Source organism: Vicugna pacos, unplaced genomic scaffold (genome assembly GCF_048564905.1).
Source record: "Vicugna pacos unplaced genomic scaffold, VicPac4 SAC-SAT, whole genome shotgun sequence".
NCBI lineage: Eukaryota > Metazoa > Chordata > Mammalia > Artiodactyla > Camelidae > Vicugna > Vicugna pacos.
This window is the reverse complement of record NW_027328721.1, coordinates 26,526,047-26,549,098: the sequence shown is the minus strand read 5'-3', so window position 1 is coordinate 26,549,098 and position 23,052 is coordinate 26,526,047.

Here is a 23,052-nt window from a genome sequence, read left to right as displayed (position 1 = left end):
GTGGGGAGGTTCCACCAACGGTCGGCAGCGCATGGGTTCTAACGGAAAGCCTAAGCTCGTCACCCCTGAGGTTTTTCCTAATATCTCTTTGACAGGGAATGCTAGGGTGTTTGCAGGATATCCCAGTGACAGAGGCTGCCTCCCCAAGTTCAGGGAAGTTATTTCTCGGACTTGCCCGAACATGGAACACCTGTGACTGAAGAGAGATGCGTGGAGTTGTCTCTCGATATCCCCCACGCACTGACAATTTTTCCGGAATCCTGAGCATGGGGAGGTTACACCAACGGTCGGCAGCGCTTGGGTTCTAACGGAAAGCCTAAGCTCGTCTCCCCTGAGGATTTTCCTAATATCTCTGTGCCTGGGAATGCTAGGGTGTTTGCAGGATATCCCAGTGACAGAGGCTGCCTCCCCAAGGTCAGGGAAGGTATTTCTCGGACTTCCCCGAACAGGGAACACCTGTGACTGAAGAGAGCTGCGTGGAGTTGTCTCTCGAGCTCCCCAACGCAATGACAATCGTTCCGGAATCCTGAGCGTGGGGAGTTTCCACCAACGGTCGGCAGCGCGTGGATTCTAACGGAAAGCCTAAGCTCGTCTCCCCTGAGGGTTATCCTAATGTCTCTGTGCCAGGGAATGCTAGGGGGGTTTGCAGGATATCCCAGTGAGACAGACTGCCTCCCCAGGTTCAGGGAAGGTATTTCTCGGACTTCCCCGAACAGGGAACACCTGTGACTGAAGAGAGCTGCGTGGAGTTGTCTCTCGAGCTCCCCCACGTACTGACAATTATTCCGGAATCCTGAGCGTGGGGAGTTTCCACCAACGGTCGGCAGCGCGTGGGTTCTAACGGAAAGCCTAAGCTCGTCTCCCCTGAGGGTTTTCCTAATGTCTCTGTGCCAGGGAATGCTAGGGGTGTTTGCAGGTTATCCCAGTGACAGAGGCTGCATCCCCAAGGTCACGGAAGGTATTTCTCGGACTTCCCCGAACAGGGAACACCTGTGACTGAAGAGAGCTGCGTGGAGTTGTCTCTCGAGCTCCCCCACGCACTGACAATGTTTCCGGAATCCTGAGCGTGGGGAGGTTCCACCAACGGTCGGCAGCGCGTGGGTTCTAACGGAAAGCCTAAGCTCGTCTCCCCTGAGGGTTTTCCTAATGTCTCTGTGCCAGGGAATTCTCGGGGTGTTTGCAGGGTATCCCAGTGACAGAGGCTGCCTCCCCAAGTTCAGGGAAGGTATTTCTCGGACTTCCCCGAACAGGGAAAACTTGTGACTGAAGAGAGATGCGTGGAGTTGTCTTTCGAGCTCCCTCACGCACTGACAATTGTTCCGGAATCCTGAGCGTGGGAGATTCCACCAAAGGACGGCAGCGCGTGGGTTCTAACGGAATGCTTAAGCTCGTCTCCCCTGAGGGTTTTCCTAATATCTCTGTGCCAGGGAATGCTAGGGGGGTTTGCAGGATATCCCAGTGACAGAGGCTGCATCTTCATGGCCAGGGAAGGTATTTCTCGGACTTCCCCGAACAGGGAACACCTGTGACTGAGGAGAGCTGCGTGGAATTGTCTCTCGAGCTTCCCCATGCACTGACAATTATTCCGGAATCCTGAGCGTGGGGAGGTTCCACCAACGGTCGGCAGCGCGTGGGTTCTAATGGAAAGCCTAAGCTCGTCTCCCCTGAGGGTTTTCCTAATGTCTCTGTGCCAGGGAATTCTAGGGGGGTTTGCAGGATATCCCAGTGACAGAGGCTGGCTCCCCAAGTTCAGGGAAGGTACTTCTCGGACTTCCCCGGACAGGGAACATCTGTGACTGAAGAGAGCTGCGTAGAGTTGTCTCTCGAGCTCCCTCACGCACTGACAATGGTTCCGGAATCCTGAGCGTGGGGAGGTTCCACCAACGGTCGGCAGCGCGTGGGTTGTAACAGAAAGCCAAAGTTCGTCTCACCTGAGCGTTTTCCTAATGTCTCTGTACCACGGAATGCTAGGGGGTTTTGCAGGATATCCCAGTGACAGAGGCTGCCTCCCCCAGGTCAGGGAAGTTATTTCTCGGACTTCCCCGAACAGGGAACACCTGTGACTGAAGAGAGCTGCGTGGAGTTGTCTCTCGAGCTCCCCCACACACTGACAATTTTTCCGGAATCCTGAGCGTGTGGAGGTTCCACCAAAGGTCGGCAGTCCGTGGATTCTAACGGAAAGCCTAAGCTCGCCTTCCCTGAGTTTTTTCCTAATTTCTCTTTGCCAGGGAATGCTAGGGGTGTTTGCAGGTTATCCCAGTGACAGAGGCTGCCTCCCCAAGGTCACGGAAGGTATTTCTCGGACTTCCCCGAACAGGGAACACATGTGACTGAAGAGAGCTCGGTGGAGTTGTCTCTCGAGCTCCCCCACGCACTGACAATGGTTCCGGAATCCTGAGCGTGGGGAGGTTCCACCAATGGTCGGCAGCGCGTGGGTTCTAACAGAAAGCCTAAGCTCGTCTCCCCTGAGGGTTTTCCTAATGTCTCTGTGTCAGGGAATGCTAGGGGGGTTTACAGGATATCCCAGTGACACAGGCTGCCTCCCCAAGGTCAGGGAAAGGATTTCTCGGACTTCCCCGAACAGGGAACACCTGTGACTTGAGAGAGTTGCGTGGAGTTGTCTCTCGAGCTCCCCCACGCACTGACAATGGTTCCGGAATCCTGAGCGTGGGGAGGTTCCACCAAAGGTCGGCAGCGCGTGGGTTCTAACGGAAAGCATAAGCTCGTCTCCCCTGAGGGTTTTCCTAATGTCTCTGTGCCAGGGAATGCTAGGGGGGTTTGCAGGATATCCCAGTGACAGAGGCTGCCTCCCCAAGTTCAGGGAAGGTACTTCTCGGACTTCCCCGGACAGGGAACACCTGTGACTGAAGAGAGCTGCGTGGAGTTGTCTCTCGAGCTCCCCCACGCACTGACAATGGTTCCGGAATCCTGAGCTTTGGGAGGTTCCACCAACGGTCGGCAGTGCGTGGGTTCTAACGGAAAGCCTAAGCTCGTCTCCCCTGAGGGTTTTCCTAATGTCTCTGTGCCAGGGAATGCTAGGGGGGTTTGTAGGATATCCCAGTGTCAGAGTCTGCCACCACAATGTCAGGGAAGGTATTTCTCAGACTTCCCCGAACAAGGAACTCCTGTGACTGAAGAGAGCTGCATGGAGTTGTCTCTCGAGCTTCACCACGCACTGACAATGGTTCCGGAATACTGAGCGTGGGGAGGTTCCCCAACGGTCGTCAGCGCGTGGGTTCAATCGGAAAGCCTAAGCTCGTCTCCCCTGAGGGTTTTCCTAATGTCTCTGTGCCAGGGAATGCTAGGGGGGTTTGCAGGATATCCCAGTGACAGAGGCTGCCTCCCCAAGTTCAGGGAAGGTACTTCTCGGACTTCCCCGGACAGGGAACACCTGTGACTGAAGAGAGCTGCGTGGAGTTGTCTCTCGAGCTCCCCCACGCACTGACAATGGTTCCGGAATCCTGAGCGTGGGGAGGTTCCACCAACGGTCGGCAGCGCGTGGGTTCTAACGGAAAGCCTAAGCTCGTCTCCCCTGAGGGTTTTCCTAATGTCTCTGTGCCAGGGAATGCTAGGGGGTTTGCTAGATATCCCAGTGACAGAGGCTGCCTCCCCAAGGTCAGGGAAGGTATTTCTCGGACTTCCCCATACAGGGAACACCTGTGACTGAAGGGAGCTGCGTGGAGTTGTCTTTCGAGCTCCCTCACGCACTGACAATTGTTCCGGAATCCTGAGCGTGGGAGATTCCACCAAAGGACGGCAGCGCGTGGGTTCTAACGGAATGCTTAAGCTCGTCTCCCCTGAGGGTTTTCCTAATGTCTCTGTGCCAGGGAATGCTAGGGGGGTTTGCAGGATATCCCAGTGACAGAGGCTGCATCTTCATGGCCAGGGAAGGTATTTCTCGGACTTCCCCGAACAGGGAACACCTGTGACTGAGGAGAGCTGCGTGGAGTTGTCTCTCGAGCTCCCCCACGCACTGACAATGGTTCCGGAATCCTGAGCGTGGGGAGGTTCCACCAACGGTCGGCAGCGTATGGGTACTAACGGAAAGCCTAAGCTCGTCACCCCTGAGGTTTTTCCTAATATCTCTTTGACAGGGAATGCTAGGGTGTTTGCAGGATATCCCAGTGACAGAGGCTGCCTCCCCAAGTTCAGGGAAGTTATTTCTCGGACTTGCACGAACATGGAACACCTGTGACTGAAGAGAGATGCGTGGAGTTGTCTCTCGATATCCCCCACGCACTGACAATGTTTCCGGAATCCTGAGCATGGGGAGGTTACACCAACGGTCGGCAGCGCTTGGGTTCTAACGGAAAGCCTAAGCTCGTCTCCCCTGAGGATTTTCCTAATATCTCTGTGCCTGGGAATGCTAGGGTGTTTGCAGGATATCCCAGTGACCGAGGCTGCCTCCCCAAGGTCAGGGAAGGTATTTCTCGGACTTCCCCGAACAGGGAACACCTGTGACTGAAGAGAGCTGGGTGGAGTTGTCTCTCGAGCTCCCCAACGCAATGACAATCGTTCCGGAATCCTGAGCGTGGGGAGTTTCCACCAACGGTCGGCAGCGCGTGGATTCTAACGGAAAGCCTAAGCTCGTCTCCCCTGAGGGTTTTCCTAATGTCTCTGTGCCAGGGAATGCTAGGGGAGTTTGCAGGATATCCCAGTGACAGGGGCTGCCTCCCCAAGGTCATGGAAGTTATTTCTCAGTCTTCGACGAACAGGGAACACCTGTGACTGAAGAGAGCTGCGTGGAGTTGTCTCTCGAGCTTCCCCATGCACTGACAATTATTCCGGAATCCTGAGCGTGGGGAGGTTCCACCAACGGTCGGCAGCGCGTGGGTTCTAACGGAAAGCCTAAGCTCGTCTCCCCTGAGGGTTTTCCTAATGTCTCTGTGCCAGGGAATGCTAGGGGGGTTTGCAGGATTTCCCAGTGACAGAGGCTGCCTCCCCAAGGTCAGGGAATGTATTTCTCGGACTTTCCCGTACAGGGAACACCTGTGACTTAAGAGAGCTGCGTGGAGTTGTCTCTCGAGGTCCCCCACGAACTGACAATGGTTCCGGAATCCTGAGCGTGGGGTGGTTCCACCAACGGTCGGCAGCGCGTGGGTTCTAACAGAAAGCCAAAGTTCGTCTCACCTGAGCGTTTTCCTAATGTCTCTGTGCCACGGAATGCTAGGGGGTTTTGCAGGATATCCCAGTGACAGAGGCTGCCTCCCCAATGTCAGGGAAGTTATTTCTCGGACTTCCCCGAACAGGGAACACCTGTGACTGAAGAGAGCTGCGTGGAGTTGTCTCTCGAAATCCCCCACCCACTGACAATTGTTCCTGAATCCTGAGCGTGGGGAGGTTCCACCAAAGGTCGGCAGTCCGTGGATTCTAACGGAAAGCATAAGCTCGTCTTCCCTGAGGGTTTTCCTAATGTCTCTGTGCCAGGGAATGCTAGGGGTGTTTGCAGGTTATCCCAGTGACAGAGGCTGCATCCCCAAGGTCACGGAAGGTATTTCTCGGACTTCCCCGAACAGGGAACACCTGTGACTGAAGAGAGCTGCGTGGAGTTGTCTCTCGAGCTCCCCCACGCACTGACAATGTTTCCGGAATCCTGAGCGTGGGGAGGTTCCACCAACGGTCGGCAGCACGTGGGTTCTAACGGAAAGCCTAAGCTCGTCTCCCCTGAGGGTTTTCCTAATGTCTCTGTGCCAGGGAATTCTCGGGGTGTTTGCAGGGTATCCCAGTGACAGAGGCTGCCTCCCCAAGTTCAGGGAAGGTATTTCTCGGACTTCCCCGAACAGGGAAAATCTGTGACTGAAGAGAGATGCGTGGAGTTGTCTTTCGAGCTCCCTCACGCACTGACAATTGTTCCGGAATCCTGAGCGTGGGAGATTCCACCAAAGGACGGCAGCGCGTGGGTTCTAACGGAATGCTTAAGTTCGTCTCACCTGAGGGTTTTCCTAATGTCTCTGTGCCAGGGAATGCTAGGGGGGTTTGCAGGATATCCCAGTGACAGTGGCTGCATCCACAAGTTCAGGGAAGGTATTTCTCGGACTTCCCCGAAAAGAGAACACCTGTGACTGAAGAGAGCTGCGTGGAATTTTCTCTCGAGCTCCCCCAAGCACTGACAATGGTTCCGGAATCCTGAGCGTGGGGAGGTTCCACCAACGGTCGACAGCGCGTGGGTTCTAACGGAAAGCCTTAGCTCGTCTCCCCTGAGGGTTTTCCTAATGTCTCTGTGCCAGGGAATGCTAGGGGAGTTTGCAGGATATCCCAGTGACAGGGGCTGCCTCCCCAAGGTCATGAAGTTATTTCTCAGTCTTCGACGAACAGGGAACACCTGTGACTGAAGAGATCTGCGTGGAGTTGTCTCTCGAGCTTCCCCATGCACTGACAATTATTCCGGAATCCTGAGCGTGGGGAGGTTCCACCAACGGTCGGCAGCGCGTGGGTTCTAATGGAAAGCCTAAGCTCGTCTCCCCTGAGGGTTTTCCTAATGTCTCTGTGCTAGGGAATGCTAGGGGGGTTTGCAGGATATCCCAGTGACAGAGGCTGGCTCCCCAAGTTCAGGGAAGGTACTTCTCGGACTTCCCCGGACAGGGAACATCTGTGACTGAAGAGAGCTGCGTAGAGTTGTCTCTAGAGCTCCCCCACTCACTGACAATGTTTCCGGAATCCTGAGCGTGGTGAGGTTCCACCAACCGTCGGCAGCGCGTGGGTTCTAACGGAAAGCCTAAGCTCGTCTCCCCTGAGGGTTTTCCTAATGTCTCTGTGCCAGGGAATGCTAAGGGGTTTGCTGGATATCCCAGTGACAGAGGCTGCCTCCCCAAGGTCAGGGAAGGTATTTCTCGGACTTCCCCGAACAGGGAACACCTGTGACTGAAGAGAGCTGCGTGGAGTAGTCTCTCGAGCTCCCTCACGCACTGACAATGGTTCCGGAATCCTGAGCGTGGGGAGGTTCCACCAACGGTCGGCAGCGCGTGGGTTGTAACAGAAAGCCAAAGTTCGTCTCACCTGAGCGTTTTCCTAATGTCTCTGTACCACGGAATGCTAGGGGGTTTTGCAGGATATCCCAGTGACAGAGGCTGCCTCCCCAAGGTCAGGGAAGTTATTTCTCGGACTTCCCCGAACAGGGAACACCTGTGACTGAAGAGAGCTGCGTGGAGTTGTCTCTCGAGCTCCCCCACACACTGACAATTTTTCTGGAATCCTGAGCGTGGGGAGGTTCCACCAAAGGTCGGCAGTCCGTGGATTCTAACGGAAAGCCTAAGCTCGTCTTCCCTGAGTTTTTTCCTAATTTCTCTGTGCCAGGGAATGCTAGGGGTGTTTGCAGGTTATCCCAGTGACAGAGGCTGCCTCCCCAAGGTCACAGAAGGTATTTCTCGGACTTCCCCGAACAGGGAACACATGTGACTGAAGAGAGCTCGGTGGAGTTGTCTCTCGAGCTCCCCCACGCACTGACAATGGTTCCGGAATCCTGAGCGTGGGGAGGTTCCACCAATGGTCGGCAGCGCGTGGGTTCTAACGGAAAGCCTAAGCTCGTCTCCCCTGAGGGTTTTCCTAATCTCTCTGTGTCAGGGAATGCTAGGGGGGTTTACAGGATATCCCAGTGACACAGGCTGCCTCTCCAAGGTCAGGGAAAGTATTTCTCGGACTTCCCCGAACAGGGAACACCTGTGACTTGAGAGAGTTGCGTGGAGTTGTCTCTCGAGCTCCCCCACGCACTGAAAATGGTTCCGGAATCGTGAGCGTGGGGAGGTTCCACCAAAGGTCGGCAGCGCGTGGGTTCTAACGGAAAGCATAAGCTCGTCTCCCCTGAGGGTTTTCCTAATGTCTCTGTGCCAGGGAATGCTAGGGGGGTTTGCAGGATATCCCAGTGACAGAGGCTGCCTCCCCAAGTTCAGGGAAGGTATTTCTCGGACTTCCCCGAACAGGGAACACCTGTGACTGAAGAGAGCTTCGTGGAGTTGTCTCTCGTGCTCCCGCATGCATTGACAATGGTTCCGGAATCCTGAGCGTGGGGAGGTTCCACCAACGGTCGGCAGCGCGTGGGTTCTAACGGAAAGCCTAAGCTCGTCTCCCCTGAGTGTTTTCCTAATGTCTCTGTGACAGGGAATGCTAGGGGGTTTGCAGGATATCCCAGTGACAGAGGCTGCCTCCCCAAGTTCATGGAAGGTATTTATCAGACTTCCCCGGACAGGGAACACCTGTGACTGAAGAGAGCTGCGTGGAGTTGTCTCTCGAGCTCCCCCACGCACTGAAAATGTTTCCGGAATCCTGAGCGTGGGTAGGTTCCACCAACGGTCGGCAGCACGTGGGTCCTAACGGAAAGCCTGAGCTCGTCTCCCCTGAGGGTTTTCCTAATGTCTCTGTGCCAGGGAATGCTAGGGGGTTTGCAGGATATCCCAGTGACAGAGGCTGCCTCCCCAAGGTCATTGAAGTTATTTCTCGGACTTCCCCGAACAGGGAACACCTGTGACTGAAGAGAGCTGCGTGGAGTTGTCTCTCGAGCTCCCCCACGCACTGACAATGGTTCCGGAATCCTGAGCTTTGGGAGGTTCCACCAACGGTCGGCAGCGCGTGGGTTCTAACGGAAAGCCTAAGCTCGTCTCCCCTGAGGGTTTTCCTAATGTCTCTGTGCCAGGGAATGCTAGGGGGGTTTGTAGGATATCCCAGTGTCAGAGTCTGCCACCACAATGTCAGGGAAGGTATTTCTCAGACTTCCCCGAACAGGGAACCCCTGTGTCTGAAGAGAGCTGCATGGAGTTGTCTCTCGAGCTTCACCGCGCACTGACAATGGTTCCGGAATACTGAGCGTGGGGAGGTTCCACCAACGGTCGGCAGCGCGTGGGTTCAATCGGACAGCCTAAGCTCGTCTCCCCTGAGGGTTTTTTTAATGTCTCTCTGCCAGGGAATGCTACGGGGTGTTTGCAGGATATCCCAGTGAAAGAGGCTGCCTCCCCAAGGTCAGGGAAGGTATTTCTCGGACTTCCCCGAACAGGGAACTCCTGTGACTGAAGAGAGCTGCGTGGAGTTGTCTCTCGAGCTCCCCCACGCACTGACAATGGTTCCGAAATCCTGAGCGTGGGGAGGTTCCACCAACGGTCGGCAGCGCGTGGGTTCTATCGGAAAGCCTAAGCTCGTCTCCCCTGAGGTTTTTCCTAATATCTCTGTGTCAGGGAATGCTAGGGGTGTTTGCAGGATATCCCAGTGACAGAGGCTGCCTCCAAAAGGTCAGGGAAGTTATTTCTCGGACTTCCCCGAACAGGGAACACCTGTGACTGAAGAGAGCTGCGTGGAGTTGTCTCTCGAGATCCCCCGCGCACTGACATTGGTTCCGGAATCCTGAGCGTGGGGAGGTTCCACCAAGGGTCGTCAGCGCGTGGGTTCAATCGGAAAGCCTAAGCTCGTCTCCCCTGAGGGTTTTCCTAATGTCTCTGTGCCAGGGAATGCTAGGGGGGTTTGCAGGATATCCCAGTGACAGAGGCTGCCTCCCCAAGTTCAGGGAAGGTACTTCTCGGACTTCCCCGGACAGGGAACACCTGTGACTGAAGAGAGCTGCGTGGAGTTGACTCTCGAGCTCCCCCACGCACTGACAATGGTTCCGGAATCCTGAGCGTGGGGAGCTTCCACCAACGGTCGGCAGCGCGTGGGTTCTAACGGAAAGCCTAAGCTCGTCTCCCCTGAGGGTTTTCCTAATGTCTCTGTGCCAGGGAATGTTAGGGGGTTTGCTAGATATCCCAGTGACAGAGGCTGCCTCCCCAAGGTCAGGGAAGGTATTTCTCGGACTTCCCCATACAGGGAACACCTGTGACTGAAGGGAGCTGCGTGGAGTTGTCTCTCGAGCTCCCCCACGCACTGACAATGGTTCCGGAATCCTGAGCGTGGGGAGGTTCCACCAATGGTCGGCAGCGCGTTGGTCTTATCGGAAAGCCTAAGCTCGTCTCCCCTGAAGTTTTTCCTAATATCTCTGTGCCAGGGAATGCTAGGGGTGTTTGCATGATATCCCAGGGACAGAGGCTGCCTCCACAAGGTCAGGGAAGTTATTTCTCGGACTTCCCCGAACAGGGAACACCTGTGACTGAAGAGAGCTGCGTGGAGTTGTCTCTCGAGATCCCCCGCGCACTGACAATGGTTCCGGAATCCTGAGCGTAGGGAGGTTCACAAACGGTCGGCAGCGCGTGGGTTCAATCGGAAAGCCTAAGCTCGTCTCCCCTGAGGGTTTTCCTAATGTCTCTGTGCCAGGGAATGCTAGGGGGGTTTGCAGGATATCCCAGTGACAGTGGCTGCCTCCCCAAGTTCATGGAAGGTACTTCTCGGACTTCCCAGGACAGGGAACACCTGTGACTGAAGAGAGCTGCGTGGAGTTGTCTCTCGAACTCCCCCACGCACTGACAATGTTTCCGGAATCCTGAGCGTTGGGAGGTTCCAACAAAGGTCGGCAGCGCGTGGGTTCTAACGGAAAGCCTATGCTCGTCTCCCCTGAGGGTTTTCCTAATGTCTCTGTGCCTGGGAATGCTAGGGGGTTTGCAGGATATCCCAGTGACAGAGGCTGCCTCCCCAAGGTCAGGGAAGGTATTTCTCGGACTTCCCCGAACAGGGAACACCTGTGACTGAAGAGAGCTGCGTGGAGTTGTCTCTCGAGCTCCCCCACGCACTGACAATGGTTCCGGAATCCTGAGCTTTGGGAGGTTCCACCAACGGTCGGCAGCGCGTGGGTTCTAACGGAAAGCCTAAGCTCGTCTCCCCTGAGGGTTTTCCTAATGTCTCTGTGCCAGGGAATGCTAGGGGGGTTTGTAGGATATCCCAGTGTCAGAGTCTGCCACCACAATGTCAGGGAAGGTATTTCTCAGACTTCCCCGAACAGGGAACCCCTGTGTCTGAAGAGAGCTGCATGGAGTTGTCTCTCGAGCTTCACCGCGCACTGACAATGGTTCCGGAATACTGAGCGTGGGGAGGTTCCACCAACGGTCGGCAGCGCGTGGGTTCAATCGGACAGCCTAAGCTCGTCTCCCCTGAGGGTTTTTTTAATGTCTCTCTGCCAGGGAATGCTAGGGGGTGTTTGCAGGATATCCCAGTGAAAGAGGCTGCCTCCCCAAGGTCAGGGAAGGTATTTCTCGGACTTCCCCGAACAGGGAACACCTGTGACTGAAGAGAGCTGCGTGGAGTTGTCTCTCGAGCTCCCCCACGCACTGACAATGGTTCCGGAATCCTGAGCGTGGGGAGGTTCCACCAACGGTCGGCAGCGCGTGGGTTCTATCGGAAAGCCTAAGCTCGTCTCCCCTGAGGTTTTTCCTAATATCTCTGTGCCAGGGAATGCTAGGGGGGTTTGCAGGATATCCCAGTGACAGAGGCTGCCTCCAAAAGGTCAGGGAAGTTATTTCTCGGACTTCCCCGAACAGGGAACACCTGTGACTGAAGAGAGCTGCGTGGAGTTGTCTCTCGAGATCCCCCGCGCACTGACATTGGTTCCGGAATCCTGAGCGTGGGGAGGTTCCACCAAGGGTCGTCAGCGCGTGGGTTCAATCGGAAAGCCTAAGCTCGTCTCCCCTGAGGGTTTTCCTAATGTCTCTGTGCCAGGGAATGCTAGGGGGGTTTGCAGGATATCCCAGTGACAGAGGCTGCCTCCCCAAGTTCAGGGAAGGTACTTCTCGGACTTCCCCGGACAGGGAACACCTGTGACTGAAGAGAGCTGCGTGGAGTTGTCTCTCGAGCTCCCCCACGCACTGACAATGGTTCCGGAATCCTGAGCGTGGGGAGGTTCCACCAACGATCGGCAGCGCGTGGGTTCTAACGGAAAGCCTAAGCTCGTCTCCCCTGAGGGTTTTCCTAATGTCTCTGTGCCAGGGAATGCTAGGGGGTTTGCTAGATATCCCAGTGACAGAGGCTGCCTCCCCAAGGTCAGGGAAGGTATTTCTCGGACTTCCCCATACAGGGAACACCTGTGACTGAAGGGAGCTGCGTGGAGTTGTCTCTCGAGCTCCCCCACGCACTGACAATGGTTCCGGAATCCTGAGCGTGGGGAGGTTCCACCAATGGTCGGCAGCGCGTTGGTCTTATCGGAAAGCCTAAGCTCGTCTCCCCTGAGGTTTTTCCTAATATCTCTGTGCCAGGGAATGCTAGGGGTGTTTGCAGGATATCCCAGGGACAGAGGCTGCCTCCACAAGGTCAGGGAAGTTATTTCTCGGACTTCCCCGAACAGGGAACACCTGTGACTGAAGAGAGCTGCGTGGAGTTGTCTCTCGAGATCCCCCGCGCACTGACAATGGTTCCGGAATCCTGAGCGTAGGGAGGTTCCACAAACGGTCGGCAGTGCGTGGGTTCAATCGGAAAGCCTAAGCTCGTCTCCCCTGAGGGTTTTCCTAATGTCTCTGTGCCAGGGAATGCTAGGGGGGTTTGCAGGATATCCCAGTGACAGTGGCTGCCTCCCCAAGTTCATGGAAGGTACTTCTCGGACTTCCCAGGACAGGGAACACCTGTGACTGAAGAGAGCTGCGTGGAGTTGTCTCTCGAGCTCCCCCACGCACTGACAATGTTTCCGGAATCCTGAGCGTTGGGAGGTTCCAACAAAGGTCGGCAGCGCGTGGGTTCTAACGGAAAGCCTATGCTCGTCTCCCCTGAGGGTTTTCCTAATGTCTCTGTGCCTGGGAATGCTAGGGGGTTTGCAGGATATCCCAGTGACAGAGGCTGCCTCCCCAAAGTCAGGGAAGGTATTTCTCGGACTTCCCCGAACAGGGAACACCTGTGACTGAAGAGAGCTGCGTGGAGTTGTCTATCGAGCTCCCCCACGCACTGACAATGGTTCCGGAATCCTGAGCGTGGGGAGGTTCCACCAACGGTCGGCAGCGCGTGGGTTCTAACGGAAAGTCTAAGCTCGTCTTCCCTGAGGGTTTTCCTAATGTCTCTGTGCCAGGGAATGCTAGGGGGGTTTGCAGGATATCCCAGGGACAGAGGCTGCCTCCCCAAGATCAGGGAAGGTATTTCTCGGACTTCCCCGAACAGGGAACACTTGTGACTGAAGAGAGCTGCGTGGAGTTGTCTCTCGAGCTCCCCCACGCACTGACAATGTTTCCGGAATCCTGAGCGTGGGGAGGTTCCACCAACCGTCGGCAGCGCGTGGGTTCTAACGGAAATCCTAATCTCGTCTCCCCTGAGGGTTTTCCTAATGTCTCTGGGCCAGGGAATGCTAGGGGGGTTTGCAGGATATCCCAGTGACAGAGGCTGCCTTCCCAAGATCAGGGAAGGTTTTTCTCGGACTTCCCCGGACAGGGAACACCTATGACTGACGAAAGCTGCGTGGAGTTTTCTCTCGAGCTCCCCCACGCAGTGACAATGGTTCCGGAATCTTGAGCGTGGGGAGGTTCCACCAACGGTCGGCAGGGCATGGGTTCTAACGGAAAGCCTAAGCTCGTCTCCCATGAAGTTTTTCCTAATGTCTCTGTGCCAGGGAATGCTAGGGGGATTGAAGGATATCCCAGTGACAGAGGCTGCCTCCCCAAATTCAGGGAAGTTATTTCTCGGACATCCCCGAACAGGGAACACCTGTGACTGCAGAGAGCTGCGTGAAGTTATCTCTCGGGCTCCCCCACGCACTGACAATTGTTCCGGAATCCTGAGCGTGGGGAGGTTCCACCAACGGTCGGCAGCGCGTGGGTTCTAACGGAAAGCCTAAGCTCGTCTCCCCTGAGGATTTTCCTAATGTATCTGTGCCAGGGAATGCTAGGGGGGTTTGCAAGATATCCCAGTGACAGAGGTTGCCTCCCCAAGGTCAGGGAAGGTTTTTCTCGGACATCCCCGAACAGGGAACACCTGTGACTGCAGAGAGCTGCGTGAAATTGTCTCTCGAGCTCCCCCAAGCACTGACAATTGTTCCGGAATCCTGAGCGTGGGGAGGTTCCACCAACGGTCGGCAGCACGTGGGTTCTAACGGAAAGCCTAAGCTCGTCTCCCCTGAGGGTTTTCCTAATGTCTCTGTGCCAGGGAATGCTAGGGGGGTTTGCAGGATATCCCAGTGACAGAGGCTGCCTCCCCAAGGTCAGGGAAGTTATTTCTCGGACTTCCCCGAACAGGGAACACCTGTGACTGAAGAGAGCTGCGTGGAGTTGTCTCTCGAGTTCCCCCACGCACTGACAATATTTCCGGAATCCTGAGCGTGTGGAGGTTCCACCAACCGTCGGCAGCGCGTGGGTTCTAACGGAAAGCCTAATCTCGTCTCCCCTGAGGGTTTTCCTAATGTCTCTGTGCCAGGGAATGCTAGGGGGGTTTGCAGGATATCCCAGTGACAGAGGCTGCCTCCCCAAGATCAGGGAAGGTACTTCTCGGACTTCCCCGAACAGGGAACACCTGTGACTGAAGAGAGCTGCGTGGAGTTGTCTCTCGAGTTCCCCCACGCACTGACAATATTTCCGGAATCCTGAGCGTGGGGAGGTTCCACCAACCGTCGGCAGCGCGTGGGTTCTAACGGAAAGCCTAATCTCGTCTCCCCTGAGGGTTTTCCTAATGTCTCTGTGCCAGGGAATGCTAGGGGATTTGCAGGATATCCCAGTGACAGAGGCTGCCTCCCCAAGATCAGGGAAGGTACTTCTTGGACTTCCCCGAACAGGGAACACCTGTGACTGAAGAGAGTTGCGTGGAGTTGTCTCTCGAGCTCCCCCACGCACTGACAATGGTTCCGGAATCCTGAGCGTGGGGAGGTTCCACCAACGGTCGGCAGCGCGTGGGTTCTAACGGAAAGCCTTAGCTCGTCTCCCCTGAGGGTTTTCCTAATATCTCTGTGCCAGGGAATGCTAGGGGTTTTTGCAGGATATCCCAGTGACAGAGGCTGCCTCCCCAAGTTCAGGGAAGGTATTTCTAGGATTTCCCCGAACAGGGAACACCTGTGACTGAAGAGAGCTGCGTGGAGTTGTCTCTCGAGCTCCCCCACGCACTGACAATGGTTCCAGAATCCTGAGCGTGGGGAGGTTCCACGAACGGTCGGCAGTGCGTGGGTTCTAACGGAAAGCCTAAGCTCGTCTCCCCTGAGGATTTTCCTAATGTATCTGTGCCAGGGAATGCTAGGGGTGTTTGCAAGATATCCCAGTGACAGAGGTTGCCTCCACAAGGTAAGGGAAGGTTTTTCTCGGACATCCCCTAACAGGGAACACCTGTGACTGCAGAGAGCTGCGTGAAGTTGTCTCTCGAGCTCCCCCAAGCACTGACAATTGTTCCGGAATCCTGAGCGTGGGGAGGTTCCACCAACTGTCGGCAGCACGTGGGTTCTAACGGAAAGCCTAAGCTCGTCTCCCCTGAGGGTTTTCCTAATGTCTCTGTGCCAGGGAATGCTAGGGGGGTTTGCAGGATATCCCAGTGACAGAGGCTGCCTCCCCAAGTTCAGGGAAGGTATTTCTCGGACTTCCCCGAACAGGGAACACCTGTGACTGAAGAGAGCTGCGTGGAGTTGTCTCTCGAGTTCCCCCACGCACTGACAATATTTCCGGAATCCTGAGTGTGGGGAGGTTCCACCAACCGTCGGCAGCGCGTGGGTTCTAACGGAAAGCCTTAGCTCGTCTCCCCTGAGGGTTTTCCTAATGTCTCTGAGCCAGGGAATGCTAGGGGTTTTTGCAGGATATCCCAGTGACAGAGGCTGCCTCCCCAAGGTCAGGGAAGGTATTTCTAGGATTTCCCCAAACAGGGAACACCTGTGACTGAAGAGAGCTGCGTGGAGTTGTCTCTCGAGCTCCCCCACGCACTGACAATGGTTCCGGAATCCTGAGCGTGGGGAGGTTCCACCAACGGTCGGCAGTGCGTGGGTTCTAACGGAAAGCCTAAGCTCGTCTCCCCTGAGTGTTTTCCTAATATCTCTGTGCCAGGGAATGCTAGGGGGGTTTGCAGGATATCCCAGTGTCAGATGATGCCTCCCCAAGGTCAGGGAAATTATTTCTCGGACTTCACGAACAGGGAACACCTGTGACTGAAGAGAGCTGCATGGAGTTGTCTCTAGAGCTCCCCCACGCACTGACAATGGTTCCGGAATCCTGAGCGTGGGGAGGTTCCACCAATGGTCGGCAGCGCGTGGGTTCTAACGGAAAGCCTAACTCGTCTCCCCTGAGTATTTTCCTAATATCTCTGTGCCAGGGAATGCTAGGGGTGTTTGCAGGATTTCCCAGTGTCAGAGGCTGCCTCCCCAAGGTCAGGGAAGGTTTTTCTCGGACTTCCCCAAACAGGGAACACCTGTGACTGAAGAGAGCTGCGTGGAGTTGTCTCTCGAGCTCCCCCACGCACTGACAATGGTTCCGGAATCCTGAGCGTGGGGAGGTTCCACCAACGGTCGGCAGCGCGTGGGTTCTAACGGAAAGCCTAATCTCGTCTCCCCTGAGGGTTTTCCTAATGTCTCTGTGCCAGGGAATGCTAGGGTGGTTTGCAGGATATCCCAGTGTCAGAGGCTGCCTCCCCAAGATCAGGGAAGGTACTTCTCGGACTTCCCCGAACAGGGAACACCTGTGACTGAAGAGAGCTGCGTGGAGTTGTCTCTCGAGTACCCCCACGCACTGACAATATTTCCGGAATCCTGAGCGTGGGGAGGTTCCACCAACCGTCGGCAGCGCGTGGGTTCTAACGGAAAGCCTAACTCGTCTCCCCTGAGTGTTTTCCTAATATCTCTGAGCCAGGGAATGCTAGGGGTGTTTGCAGGATATCCCAGTGACAGAGGCTGCCTCCCCAAGGTCAGGGAAGGTTTTTCTCGGACTTCCCTGAACAGGGAACACATGTGACTGCAGAGAGCTGCGTGAAGTTGTCTCTCGAGCTCCCCCACGCACTGACAATGGTTCCGGAATCCTGAGCGTGGGGAGGTTCCACCAACGGTCGGCAGCACGTTGGTTCGAACGGAAAGCCTAAGCTCGTCTCCCCTGAGGGTTTTCCTAATGTCTCTGTGCCAGGGAATGCTAGGGGTGTTTGCAGGTTATCCCAGTGACAGAGGCTGCCTACCCAAGGTCAGGGAAGTTATTTCTCGGACTTCCCCGAACAGGGAACACCTGTGACAGAAGAGAGCTGCGTGGAGTTGTCTCTCGAGTTCCCCCACGCACTGACAATATTTCCGGAATCCTGAGCGTGGATAGGTTCCACCAACCGTCGGGAGCGCGTGGGTTCTAACGGAAAGCCTAAGCTCGTCTCCCCTGAGTGTTTTCCTAATGTCTCTGTGCCAGAGAATGCTAGGGGGGTTTGCAGGATATCCCAGTGACACAGCCTGCCTCCCCAAGGTCAGGGAAGGTATTTCTCGGACTTCCCCGAACAGGGAACACCTGTGACTGAAGAGAGCTGCGTGGAGTTGTCTCTCGAGCTCCCCCACGCACTGACAATGGTTCCGGAATCCTGAGCGTGGGGAGGTTCCACCAAAGGTCGGCAGCGCGTGGGTTCTAACGGAAAGCCTAAGCTCGTCTTCCCTGAGGGTTTTCCTAATGTCTCTGTGCCAGGGAATGCTCGGGGTGGTTGCAGGGTATCCCTGTGACAGATGCTGACTCCCCAAGTTCAGGGAAGGTATTTCTAGGACTTCCCCGAACAGGGAACACCTGTGACTGAAGAGAGCTGCGTGGAGTTGTCTCTCGAGCTCCCCAACACGCTGTCAATGGTTCCGGAATCCTGAGCGTGGGGAGGTTCCACCAACGGTCGGCAGCGCGTGGGTTCTAACGGAAAGCCTAAGCTCGTCTCCCATGGGGGTTTTCCTAATGTCTCTGTGCCAGGGAATGCTAGGGGTGTTTGCAGGACATCCTAGTGACAAAGGCTGCCTCCCCAAGGTCAGGGATGGTTTTTCTCGGATTTCCCTGAACAGGGAACACCTGTGACTGAAGAGAGCTGCGTGGAGTTGTCTCTCGAGATCCCCCACGCACTGACAATGGTTCCGGAATCCTGAGCATGGGGAGGTTCCACCAACGGACGGCAGCACGTGGGTTCGTACGGAAAGCCTAAGCTCGTCTCCCCTGAGGGTTTTCCTAATGTCTCTGTGCCAGGGAATGCTAGGGGTGTTTGCAGGATATCCCAGTGTCAGAGGCTGCCTAAACAAGTTCAGGGAAGGTATTTCTCGGACTTCCCCGAACAGGGAACACCTGTGACAGAAGAGAGCTGCGTGGAGTTGTCTCTCGAGTTCCCCCACGCACTGACAATATTTCCGGAATCCTGAGCGTGGGGAGGTTCCACCAACCGTCGGCAGCGCGTGGGTTCTAACGGAAAGCCTAATCTCGTCTCCCCTGAGGGTTGTCCTAATGTCTCTGTGCCAGGGAATGCTAGGGGGGTTTGCAGGATATCCCAGTGACAGAGGCTGCCTCCCCAAGATAAGGGAAGGTACTTCTCTGACTTCCCCGAACAGTTAACACCTGTCACTGAAGAGAGCTGCGTGGAGTTGTCTCTCGAACTACCCCACGCACTGACAATGGTTCCGGAATCCTGAGCGTGGGGAGGTTCCACCAACGGTCGACATCGCGTGGGTTCTAACTGAAAGCCTAAGCTCGTCTCCCCTGTGGGATTTCCTAATGTCTCTGTGCCAGGGAATGCTAGGGGGGTTTGCAGGATATCCTAGTGACAGAGGCTGCCTCCCCAAGTTCAGGGCAGTTATTTCTCGGACTTCCCCGAACAGGGAACACCTGTGAATTAAGAGAGCTGCGTGGAGTTGTCTCTCGAGCTCCCCCACGCACTGACAATGGTTCCGGAATCCTGAGCGTGGGGAGGTTCCACCAACGGTCGGCAGCGCGTGGGTTATAACGGAAAGCCTAAGCTCGTCTCCCCTGAGGGTTTTCCTAATATCTCTGTGCCAGGGAATGCTAGGGGGGTTTGCAGGATATCCTAGTGACAGAGGCTGCCTTCCCAAGGTCAGGGAAGGTATTTCTCGGACTTCCCCGAACAGGGAACACCTGTGACTGAAGAGAGCTGCGTGGAATTGTCTCTCGAGCTCCCCCACGCACTGACAATGGTTCCGGAATCCTGAGCGTGGGGAGGTTCCATCATCGGTCGGCAGCACGTTGGTTCTAACGGAAAGCCTAAGCTCGTCTCCCCTGAGGGTTTTCCTTATGTCTCTGTGCCAGGGAATGCTAGGGGGGTTGCAGGATATCCCAATGACGGTGGCTGCCTCCCCAAGGTCAGGGAAGATATTTCTCGGACTTCCCCGAACAGGGAACACCTGTGACTGAAGAGAGCTGCGTGGAGTTGTCTCTCGAGCTCCCCCACGCACTGACAATGTTTCCGGAATCCTGAGCGTGGGGAGGTTCCACCAACGGTCGGCAGGGATTGGGTTCTAACGGAAAGCCTAAGCTCGTCTCCCCTGTGGGTTTTCCTAATATCTCTGTGCCAGGGAATGCTAGGGGGGTTTGCAGGATATCCCAGTGACACAGCCTGCCTCCCCAAGGTCAGGGAAGGTATTTCTCGGACTTCCCCGAACAGGGAACACCTGTGACTGAAGAGAGCTGCGTGGAGTTGTCTCTCGAGCTCCCCCACGCACTGACAATGGTTCCGGAATCCTGAGCGTGGGGAGGTTCCACCAAAGGTCGGCAGCGCGTGGGTTCTAACGGAAAGCCTAAGCTCGTCTCCCCTGAGGGTTTTCCTAATATCTCTGTGCCAGGGAATGCTAGGGGGGTTTGCAGGATATCCGAGTGACAGAGGCTGCCTCCCCAAGGTCAGGGAAGGTATTTCTCGGACTTCCCCGAACAGGGAACACCTGTGACTGAAGAGAGCTGCGTGGAGTTGTTTCTCGAGCTCCCCCACGCACTGACAATGGTTCCGGAATCCTGAGCGTGGGGAGGTTCCACCAACGGTCGGCAGCGCGTGGGTTCTAACGGAAAGCCTAAGCTCGTCTTCCCTGAGGGTTTTCCTAATGTCTCTGTGCCAGGGAATGCTCGGGGTGGTTGCAGGATATCCCAGTGACAGATGCTGCCTCCCCAAGTTCAGGGAAGGTATTTCTAGGACTTCCCCGAACAGGGAACACCTGTGACTGAAGAGAGCTGCGTGGAGTTGTCTCTCGAGCTCCCCAACACGCTGTCAATGGTTCCGGAATCCTGAGCGTGGGGAGGTTCCACCAACGGTCGGCAGCGCGTGGGTTCTAACGGAAAGCCTAAGCTCGTCTCCCCTGGGGGTTTTCCTAATGTCTCTGTGCCAGGGAATGCTAGGGGTGTTTGCAGGACATCCTAGTGACAAAGGCTGCCTCCCCAAGGTCAGGGATGGTTTTTCTCGGATTTCCCTGAACAGGGAACACCTGTGACTGAAGAGAGCTGCGTGGAGTTGTCTCTCGAGCTCCCCCACGCACTGACAATGGTTCCGGAATCCTGAGCGTGGGGAGGTTCCACCAACGGACGGCAGCACGTGGGTTCGTACGGAAAGCCTAAGCTCGTCTCCCCTGAGGGTTTTCCTAATGTCTCTGTGCCAGGGAATGCTAGGGGTGTTTGCAGGATATCCCAGTGTCAGAGGCTGCCTAAACAAGTTCAGGGAAGGTATTTCTCGGACTTCCCCGAACAGGGAACACCTGTGACAGAAGAGAGCTGCGTGGAGTTGTCTCTCGAGTTCCCCCACGCACTGACAATTTTTCCGGAATCCTGAGCGTGGGGAGGTTCCACCAACCGTCGGCAGCGCGTGGGTTCTAACGGAAAGCCTAATCTCGTCTCCCCTGAGGGTTGTCCTAATGTCTCTGTGCCAGGGAATGCTAGGGGGGTTTGCAGGATATCCCAGTGACAGAGGCTGCCTCCCCAAGATAAGGGAAGGTACTTCTCTGACTTCCCCGAACAGTTAACACCTGTCACTGAAGAGAGCTGCGTGGAGTTGTCTCTCGAACTCCCCCACGCACTGACAATGGTTCCGGAATCCTGAGCGTGGGGAGGTTCCACCAACGGTCGACATCGCGTGGGTTCTAACTGAAAGCCTAAGCTCGTCTCCCCTGTGGGATTTCCTAATGTCTCTGTGCCAGTGAATGCTAGGGGGGTTTGCAGGATATCCTAGTGACAGAGGCTGCCTCCCCAAGTTCAGGGCAGTTATTTCTCGGACTTCCCCGAACAGGGAACACCTGTGAATTAAGAGAGCTGCGTGGAGTTGTCTCTCGAGCTCCCCCACGCACTGACAATGGTTCCGGAATCCTGAGCGTGGGGAGGTTCCACCAACGGTCGGCAGCGCGTGGGTTATAACGGAAAGCCTAAGCTCGTCTCCCCTGAGGGTTTTCCTAATATCTCTGTGCCAGGGAATGCTAGGGGGGTTTGCAGGATATCCTAGTGAGAGAGGCTGCCTTCCCAAGGTCAGGGAAGGTATTTCTCGGACTTCCCCGAACAGGGAACACCTGTGACTGAAGAGAGCTGCGTGGAATTGTCTCTCGAGCTCCCCCACGCACTGACAATGGTTCCGGAATCCTGAGCGTGGGGAGGTTCCATCATCGGTCGGCAGCACGTTGGTTCTAACGGAAACCCTAAGCTCGTCTCCCCTGAGGGTTTTCCTTATGTCTCTGTGCCAGGGAATGCTAGGGGGGTTTGCAGGATATCCCAATGACGGTGGCTGCCTCCCCAAGGTCAGGGAAGATATTTCTCGGACTTCCCCGAACAGGGAACACCTGTGACTGAAGAGAGCTGCGTGGAGTTGTCTCTCGAGCTCCCCCACGCACTGACAATGGTTCCGGAATCCTGAGCGTGGGGAGGTTCCACCAACGGTCGGCAGGGATTGGGTTCTAACGGAAAGCCTAAGCTCGTCTCCCCTGTGGGTTTTCCTAATGTCTCTGTGCCAGGGAATGCTAGGGGGGTTTGCAGGATATCCCAGTGACAGAGGCTGCCTCCGCAAAATCAGGGAAGGTATTTCTCGGACTTCCCCGTACAGGGAACACCTGTGACTGAAGAGAGCTGCGTGGAGTTGTCTCTCGAGCTCCCCCACGCACTGACAATGGTTCCGGAATCCTGAGCGTGGGGAGGTTCCACCAACGGTCGGCAGCGCGTGGGTTCCAAAGGAAAGCCTAAGCTCGTCTCCCCTGAGGGTTTTCCTAATGTCTCTGTGCCAGGGAATTCTCGGGGTGTTTGCAGGATATCCCAGTGACAGAGGATGCCTCCCCAAAGTAAGGGAAGTTATTTCTCGGACTTCCCCGAACAGGGAACATCTGTGACTGAAGACAGCTTCGTGGAGTTGTCTCTCGAGCTCCCCCACGCACTGACAATGGTTCGGGAATCCTGAGCGTGGGGAGGTTCCACCAACGGTCGGCAGCGCGTGGGTTCTAACGGAAAGCCTAAGCTCGTCTCCCCTGAGGGTTTTCCTAATGTCTCTGTGCCAGAGAATGCTAGGGGGGTTTGCAGGATATCCCAGTGACACAGCCTGCCTCCCCAAGGTCAGGGAAGGTATTTCTCGGACTTCCCCGAACAGGGAACACCTGTGACTGAAGAGAGCTGCGTGGAGTTGTCTCTCGAGCTCCCCCACGCACTGACAATGGTTCCGGAATCCTGAGCGTGGGGAGGTTCCACCAAAGGTCGGCAGCGCATGGGTTCTAACGGAAAGCCTAAGCTCGTCTCCCCTGAGGGTTTTCCTAATGTCTCTGTGCCAGGGAATGCTAGGGTGGTTTGCAGGATGTCCGAGTGACAGAGGCTGCCTCCCCAAGGTCAGGGAAGGTATTTCTCGGACTTCCCCGAGCAGGGAACACCTGTGACTGAAGAGAGCTGCGTGGAGTTGTTTCTCGAGATCCCCCACGCACTGACAATGGTTCCGGAATCCTGAGCGTGGGGAGGTTCCACCAACGGTCGGCAGCGCGTGGGTTCAAACGGAAAGCCTAAGCTCGTCTTCCCTTAGGGTTTTCCTAATGTCTCTGTGCCAGGGAATGCTCGGGGTGGTTGCAGGATATCCCAGTGACAGATGCTGCCTCCCCAAGTTCAGGGAAGGTATTTCTCGGACTTCCCCGAACAGGGAAAAACTGTGACTGAAGAGAGCTGCGTGGAGTTGTCTCTCGAGCTCCCCAACGCGCTGTCAATGGTTCCGGAATCCTGAGCGTGGGGAGGTTCCACCAACGGTCGGCAGCGCGTGGGTTCTAACGGAAAGACTAAGCTCGTCTCCCCTGGGGGTTTTCCTAATGTCTCTGTGCCAGGGAATGCTAGGGGTGTT